The sequence below is a fragment of the Plectropomus leopardus genome, chromosome 2, assembly GCF_026936395.1.
Source record: "Plectropomus leopardus strain MGB_pleo_1.0 chromosome 2, ASM2693639v1, whole genome shotgun sequence".
NCBI lineage: Eukaryota > Metazoa > Chordata > Actinopteri > Perciformes > Serranidae > Plectropomus > Plectropomus leopardus.
In genome coordinates this window covers 6,546,862-6,556,180 of record NC_142177.1, presented here as the reverse complement: position 1 = coordinate 6,556,180, position 9,319 = coordinate 6,546,862, and positions in this window count along the sequence as shown.

Genomic DNA, 9,319 nt, shown 5'->3' with positions numbered 1-9,319 from the left:
TGTCTTGACAAATGAACAGTTTCTGTGTCCCTCTGTGTCAACATGAGTTGGGAGCACAGAAGCAACTCATATTAGTAACATTTACAAGAAAAGAAAAGCAAAAAAGAACATTAGCATAAATTAATTTCCTGCTTTTGCCCGTGCAAGTTAAGAGCAACGAAGGTTCTTCATTCCGGATATTAATAACATTTGCATGTCTGAACTTCCTGCTCCTGTCTTACCTTCAGTCCAGATTGCTAGGTGCTGATTATGTGCTGACAGCTGACACTCCTGAGGAAAAGAACATTCAAAAATTATGGAATAATTACCATTAAACAAGCAAAGACGGATGTACTAGTTGTACTGTTTATGCAATTTATTAAATACAACTGTGCCCTTTTTGCTCTGAAAAGAGATGCTTTCATTGTGTGTGCAATAAATTAGTAACTTTGTGGGAACAAGTTAATATCTTGTGCACACAATTTGCTATTTTGTGTGTACAAGTTATTTATCTTGTATGTAGGCTATAAGTGAACCTCTTATCTTGTGTGCAGAAGTTATCTTGTGCACCCAATCTGTTATCTTGCATTAAAAGGCTAACTTGTTGCCAAGGCACAAGATGAATAATTTGTACGCTTAGCATATTATCTTATACGTACAAGTTATTCATCTTGTGCGTATAAGCTGAAAGTTATCCTATTAACACAATCTGTTATCTTGCATAAGATAATATGCATACTTATAGCAAGACAACAAGATAATAACTTGTTCCCACAATATGATAACTTGTGTGCACAAGATAAAAATAAATTATAAAATCACCTTATGGGAATTAGGTGCTCGGTATTTTAAAGATTTTTGTTTGTTGTTGTTTTTGTTTGTTTTGGCTTTTTCGCTTTTATTCGACAGGACAGAAATAGAGTGAGCTGAAACTGAACCTGTGGCTGCTGCAGCAAGGATATAGCTTTTGTACATGGGCCACCCGCTCTACCAGGTGAGCTGATGTGCGCCCCATAAAGATCATGTGTTGATTTTTTTTTACTGCCAGTTATTGCTTTTACTCAAGTTTTACAATTTCATGACAGCAAATCCTCTTGAGTAAAATATCCTTACAGTAGCTGTTCCCCAGCCGAAGCAGGATATGTTGGTATTCTTCCCGCCTCCAGCTCTACATCCCCAGTTATCCTTGAGCCCCTGGTACTTAACCTGTACCTGCTTCAGGGCCAGTAAGGACGGCGCACAGAGAATATCCCCCTTGAGGGATAAATGAAGTATATCATAAAAAGAAAATTGCTTTCAGGTCACAACCCAAGTGGCAAGGGCAAAAACCTAACATATAAGGTGGCTTTAAAGTCATAAAATCAAATTACTGTTTGATGTGATGGAGTAAAAGTGGAACAAGTTTGCTTTTAAGGCGCTGTTACGGTGTTCGTACACGAGGTTTCTCAAAGTCCGTCCTCAAATATTTTGAAAACACAGCAGGCAGGACATTACTAATCCATTATTGTATTCTTTGGAAAGCTATGAAAGAATTATGAGGAGGAGGAAGAAATGTAGGACTTCATTTTGGTGGCTCTTGTTCATCAAACAGAAAAACTGAGCCGCATTTTTTTTCTCCGTGTCCATTCAAAGAGAGCAGCTTCTCTGGGATCGTTTCCGTTTGGGTCAGTGTCCAACCAGATGGGTGTCTTCCACAAAAGTCGAGCCCTCTGCCAGCTCAAACTGCCATACTATGACCAGTTCCATATGTTGAGGAAGGGTTGAACATCTGCAGATAAGAAACCACCACTTTTATGTGAAGAGAAAATCAAGATGCAGAACTCTGGCAATGTGTGAAGCAGAAGGTGAAGCGAGCCATATTTCCTTTCAAACCGCAGATTCTGTGATGTTTACAGTGGTGGCTGAGTGCGGAGGAAGACGGGCGGTTTAAATAGCAGTGTGTCATCATCACCAACTTCAGCTCACTGACGTTTATTTCTCACTATTGAGCCGTAGTCATCAAGAGGCAAATTCAAGTGAGTCATTAAATCCAGCTCTTATTCACTCCACTCCTCCAGCTGTACTGTATCAAACTGATCTTGTAGAAAATAGCAAACACCGTTCTACAAGTTTACATTAGTGCTTTACAGGGGAAAATCTAACTACTGAAAGGAAATAGAAGAGCCAAAAATGTGAAAACTTAAACCACAAGTGACACACTTACAAGCAAACGTAATTTCCACGAACATGAAGTAGGACTAAATGAATCTGTTTTCATTCTACATCAATACAATTTAATGTGGAAGCAGCTTGTGTTGGTGCAGTGTAGTGCCAGAAACAAGTCCAGAAACACTGAAAATCAAAGAAAAAGAAATGCTGCTCTAACCTTCTTTGTGGTTTCATACCTTACTACAACTAACATAAGAAAAATGAACACTTTCTCTTCATTTTCCTATTTTACTCATGAGTCGAAAATATCAAATTCAGCACACATGCAATATGTAAAATATACGAAAATATATGTGAAATATGGGGTGAAGATTCTCAGTAGTCCAAGTCATGGTAATTCTGAAGAACTGAAGAACCCGCTCTTCAAGAAACTCAAGAAAGTCCAGTTGTCTTCAGCATATGAAATGGGAATATGAAATATGAGGGACAGCTGATTAAGTTCCACTTAAATCCCTTTTCCACAGCACCAAAAAAAACCCACTAAGGTTACAATCAGCAATCACACCTGGGTCAAATAACTCTACAGTAGTCGCAGGTATTTATCAGCGGTGACTCCGACTGGGAGTGATGGAAATACAACACCCGGGTGAATGCACCAATCCTCGTCTCTTTACTGGTAAGATGCAATGACGCATCTACACAAAATGCCATCTGTTCCCGCCACAGCAGCGCTTAAACACTATTCCAATTTAGACTGCACTGAGTTTGAAAGACAGATTGAATAAGTAAGAGATATTTTAAAAAAGAAATAACTATTATTCACATTTTATTTCATACTGCGTATTTTTCAGCCTGTCCCTGACATCAAATGTGACACACCACTAAAAAAAACAAAAAACAGAAGAACACACTTGTCTGCTGCAGCGCCAGGTACATGGCTCTAGCCTTCTGACAATGAGAAAGGAGTCCATAGCCTGTTTTTAACAAGCTGTGCCATGTTAAAAAAAAAAAAAAAACCTATGTACATGGGCTGACTTTGGTGGAAAAGTAGTATCACTCACTTTTTCTGGAGCTTTCGACCATATCACATGGTATTCATCAGCTGATGGAGCTTGCTCAGTTGTCCTGGAACTGTACATGTTTCACACTATTCAACACCTCTAGGATTGCTTGGCTTTGTTGGTTTAAATGTTGAGCTTGATTGTTTAGTGATGAGGCTGCAGATTGAAACTAACTAAAACTTGTCCCGTGTGCTAAGCATGTGGGAGAACTGCAGTGGCAAATGCAAAAACGCAAATGGCCCTACCCAGAGCCAGTGTTTGATTTGTCTGTTCTGTGCTACTGTGGACAACAATGACTCTTACTTTCAGGTGATTATACACTCATAAAAACGCAGTCATTAATAGTAAAGTTAATGTCTGGCTTTATACCCACCTAAATCCTACACACCGGACCTTTAACTCAAGGTTCATTTCCTCACTTGTTGCAGAGCTTTAAGAGATATCACACAATCACACAGGTTCAATGTGAGTCTGCCGGCAAATTGGCAAGATGAGACATTTTTAGATGGAAGTTGCAGAAACCTTGGCAACAACTGACGGTAAAATGATGTTCTATTCCACACGTGCACAGCTCTCTAATGGGGCTCCGTGTGCACATCATTACAGGCATACACAGTGAAAACTTGCATGGACATGCTCCACCAATCAGAATCAGCCCACTCAACCTTATAGGGGGTGCCCTTGTGAAAGGGCAGTGCTCACCTCTATTTCTCAACCACTTTTTAAAGTGATTCAACATGCTGTCATCCCAAGACTTCTGACTCTGCCCTGCTTCTCTGATTGCTGCCACCAGCCTCCAAAAAACCTACCAGACTGCCTGGATCGCTGGGTAACTTTTCCAGAGCTGAGCGGTGCATCTTATTACACTTCTGCGGTTCACCTCCTCCTCATCGGCAACAGGCTGAGGGACGACAGATCAGGAGAGTGGCTTTTTCTCTCATATAAATTTCCCTCACCTGTGATATTTCTTTTTCATATATTGGCACTGAATTGATTCTCAAAAATACAGAAAAAAGTATGTCCCATGTCAGTTCAATAAGGAATATGTATTTTAGTTCCCAGTTAGCGAGTGATTCCTTATTTCATGGGATGGTGAGCAACTCTACCACAAGGTATCTTGCATTATTTTTGTGAAATGTCATTTAACCCTTTGAAACCTAAGCAAAATAGCTTCATTCATTCATTCATTCATTGTCCGTAACCGCTTGTCCTCATAAGGGTTGCAAGGGGGCAGGTTGGACAGGTTGTCAGACTATCGCAGGGCATAGACAGACAACCTGTCACACTCACATGCATGCCTATAGCAATTTAGAGTCACCAATTAACCTGACCTGCATGTCTTTGGACTGTGGGAGGAAGCTGGAGACCCTGGAGAGAACCCACACAGACATGGGGAGGACATGCCAACCCTGCACAGAAGTGCACCCCAAGATCCGAACTTTGCCCCAACCTGGATTTGAACCGGGGACCCTCTTGCTGTGAGGCATCTGATTCAATTCAAAAACATTGAAAAACGCAATAAGCAACTTAAAAAGAAATTACCCCAAAATTGGCAATAAATTACTTATAAAAAAGTTACAGGAAAATAAAAAAAATAAATGAAATGACCTAGGAAAAAGTGCAAAAAAATTAAATAATGAAATATATATAAATAAAACATACATTCTTTCTGTAACATTATTTTAAATATATAATTTCATAAAGAAAAGGAAAATAGTGGATTTTGGATAATGGGCTTTATAAATAAAATTTAATTGTATTGCTACTTATCTGAGGTAATAACTGATAAAGCAGCTTGAAATATTTGCTGATTGTCTTCATTCCAATCACCATAAGAAAATGTGTGTTTCTGCAAACCAGGAGTACATTACACTCTCAAGTTTAACACTGTCAAGGCACACTGTCATTTTCGGCTGTCCTGCATGGCTGTAGGGCTGGGTGGGTTGTGTTTACCAAGGAGCCTGTGTGAGTCTGAAAGGGGGCGGGCAGAAGTAATTAAGAGACAGGATTCAGACCAGGTGTGGAGCCCACGGGGAGAAGAGATGTTTCTGAGTGCTGCAAAAAAGACAGACAGTTTTCTCCTTTCCCCATGAAGTTTGGTTTTCTATTATTGTCCGTGTATTTTAATGTCTATAAATGAACTGTCATGAGTGCTGAAGTGAAGCAGTAAATGTTGGATCATGGAAAGCAAGCTGACGGAGTACAAGTTGATGCCTCATAGCCAGGACAGGGAGGCAACAGGTAGGCCCACATCCCTCACCTTTATTCTGGCAGCCGAATGCTCACTTTCCAGTAACACACGTACAGGCAGCCGAGCCCTGGAAGGCCCAAATGAGCGTTTATGGAGAGTAATAATATTAAGTGTCCAGGGTGTGTTTGCTGTAACAATACATATCATATCAAAGTCACATAGTATATAAGCTGGTTGTGTCTTTTTTACCCATCCCCATTATTCCAGCTTTGTAAAGGGGTTGCTTTTTATAACAGGGATTATGCCCCCAACACTGGGTATTTTAAGCTAAAACATGATCTTTTCCTAACCCAGTCATGTGATTTTTGTGCCTAAATCTAAATACCAACTAACCCAGCCAGTTCTCATTCCAAAGTTGTCAAATACTGCAACTTTTGCCATGCTTTCAGTGTAAGATCCTGGCGCCAAAAGCAACCTTTCACATCCCTGTGATACGTCAGATTGAAACGCTGCAGATAATGATGTCATTTAAGGAGTATGAAGGTCCCTATAGTGGGGGTAGGAGGGTTGGTGGATGCATCCAGCAAATATCTGACTTTCATGTGGGAGTCCAGTGTTTGCTCCCTGTCTTAATGTGATGATTGTTTTCTACACCTTACCATGTGCCTACTTTCCCTAATCCTAACCAGGCGTGCCAGCATGTGCGTTTGTTGACGTCCTGGCTTTGGTTGCCATGTGCTTTTGTTGCCTAAACATGACTACTTGCAGTGTCATCCCACCAAGTGCTTTTGTTGACGCCGTGGTAGCAGCAAAGCAGCAATATGTGACAACTTCAGATGAGGATATGTAGCAGCACAGTTTCAAGGTATCCACTACATAATAATATGCAAATTTAAAGTATCCGTTGTTTGTAGAAATGTACAATACCAACATTTTATCTGGCAATTGGGTTGTTTTCTTCACATAAAAATGCAAGGGAAGCAGTGGACTCACTGCATGAACCCAAAACTTGTTAGAGCAGCTTTGTACCGTACACTGTAAGCATATCCTGTGTGTTTCCACCTTGGAAATCAGACCTTTACTTTGGTTCAGAGCTCCTACAGACTACACCATCACTGGAAAACAACTGTTCAAGTTCACATCCTGAAAGTCAATATGAACCAGCAGTGATCTAATAAGCCTGTGTGTCACCAAGATGAATGCCTGTTGTATCCTGTTCAATATGATAGATCCGTCCTTTAGAAAGTACTGTGTTATGATAGCAACCAGTCTGTTCTGGAGGATGAGCAAAATTGCTGTTTGATATTCATCAGCTCAAACTGTACAAACTGTGCGGAAAGAGTTTTCTTTTTTAATGAACTCGATGTTCATATAAAAAGCATACTGTGAAATATAAACCACAGCAGGCCTTATTTAACCTCTGCAGCTGTAAACACTGGAAAGAAGCACTTATTAGGTGCCTATCAATCTATATGACATCGACCTCCACTCCAAAGGAATGATTTCTCTTTGCCAACACCGCTGTGCCGGCCGATGATGATAGCTCATTTCAGAGTTTTGTATTAATGGCCAGATATCTGAATGAAAAGAGCTCTGTGTGGCATTTCTATTGACGTGATTATGATAGAGCTGGTGAAGATGTCTAAATCCGTGTCACACCACAACCCACTGGCAGCACAAGCAGTGGGAGCTCTCGGGTCTTCTGGGAAGCTCTACCGTTACTCACCACATGAGCAAGCATCATAACACCGACGTGATCATCGTAGGTTTTTGGAGTGAGGTCAGGCACTTTTTTTTTTTTACAACGCTGCCCCCCTCCATCTGTCTGCTGGGATCAAATCTCCCAATAAAAGCACAATGATAAAGGATTTATTGAGCAGCAGCCTCAGCGCTCATAAAGTGGAACAGTAAATCTCTGTTGAAGAACTTTACCTCTTTTTTTCCAGCCAGTCTGTCGGGTTTTTTTTCTTCTCATTTACAGCTGCTGCATATTTTCTTCCAATTTTGTGCCAAGAGGGATACAAAAAAAGAAGTGCTCATTTCAGACAATCCAATGGTTCTTGGGATATTTGACATTAAATCCCCATCCACTGTGAATGGACCACATTGCAAGAGCTATTGCCCGCTTTGTTATTATCCGCAGCTCATCAAGATGATACAAGATAATGAGGATCGTTTTATAACTTCGATCTGTGTGTGTGCGTGTGTGGAGGAGAAGGGAGTGAACCAACAAATGTCTGTGCATACATGTCGAATGTGTGTGTGGATAATGAGCGCTCTTAAGGATAGTGTTAACATGACTGGCGGTGCAGTAAATTATTGATGAACCTCGGAGCCCTGAGAGGCTTGTAAAGCAGCTTCACCTGGAGGTCAGAAACGGAGCCTCTGATATCTGTCACAGCTCTCCCTCAGGGCCCGCCTGCTGCTTTCTGACACCATTTAGACATCATACTTACATGATAAATACATTAAACATGACTGCCGCAGGTTTGGAGTGCGGTTTCTTTATCAGATCAGAAGACACATGAATCAGCGTTGTTTTTCAGCGTCAAGAGTAAACACGGAATCGAGGAGATGATGTTGTCCTCATGTGCATAAATCCTCTGCCTCTGTTGTGACTAATCTGCAGTTATAGTCTCCTCCTGAATGCTCCGTCTTCTCTCCCCTAATGGGGGTGCATTACTTTATCATTTAGGCTAATTACCGCTGAACAAATGGTTTCTCGCTGCCTGTCAGCCTGCAGTGTGTAATCATTCTTGACCCACTCACTGAACTCCATGTTTTAAGTATGTGAACTGCATAATATTCTCCCTGCTTAATTATTAATAGAACCAAACTGCGTGGGATGCACCATCCATTTAATCTGTGCTCCTAATAACTGCAGTTGGATAGCCCAGTGAAGTAAAGGCAAAAGGGGGAGAAAGATGAAGAGGAGTCAGGATGAAGGAATGACAACCAAAGGGAGACTTCTAATAAAAGACAGCGTTACACTGTCCAATGCAAAACTCTCCATTGCAAGAAAAATATGAACATAAAAGTACAATAAGAAAATAATATAAAGTGGAACATGTGCCTTTTCCACATGTTGACACCATTTTTCATCTTCCCAAAAGGTTCATATAAAGCAAAAGAAGGAACTTCTAACCAAAAAGTGATGGTATACCAGTTTCAGGAACTCAGGATGGTTTGAAAAGCATAAATGGTTTGCCAACCAGGATATTTCTGTGATGTTAGATGTAACTACATGTAACAGTGTACTCGCAGCCGGGAAATGGCTGTAACAGAGCACAGTGGTACTTTCTACTGTCACCATTAAAAGGTTCTTAACACAGAACAACAGAATATGTTTGAGTAGGAATGCAACCTGAAATCAAGGAGAAATGGAAATTGGCAACCAAGACTACATGTTTTCTAGATGTTAGTATGTAGCTACATGTAGCAGTGCACTTGCAGCAGGGGAATGACTGTAACAGAGTAACAGAGCAGCACTTTCGACAATGAAAAATCATCAATAAAAGCTTTTAAACCAAAGTTGTCACAACCCGGAAAGGTTCAAACAGGAATATGAGCCAAAATCAATTAGAAATTAAAAACATCAGCAACCAAGATGATATGTTTCCCTGATGTTAGCGTGTAGCTACATATAGTTACGTGTAGCTATGTAGCTGATGTCAGCTTATGTAAAAAGAAGAAACAAATGTATACAGCATAGTAAAACATGTTTGGAAATTTCAGGATGTTGCCTCACACAGTTACCTCCAAAAAGTAATTTTAGTGGTTTCTATAAAGTTCTGTCATGTCTAAATACTGAAACTGCTCGTTATAAGCTATCATGACATTGTGGCAAAGATGTGCGGCTTTAAATAGGAAACCTGTGTATAAAAAACACTGAAATCAGGAAGATGGACATTCTACAAACTATCTGAAAACCTTCATGTTC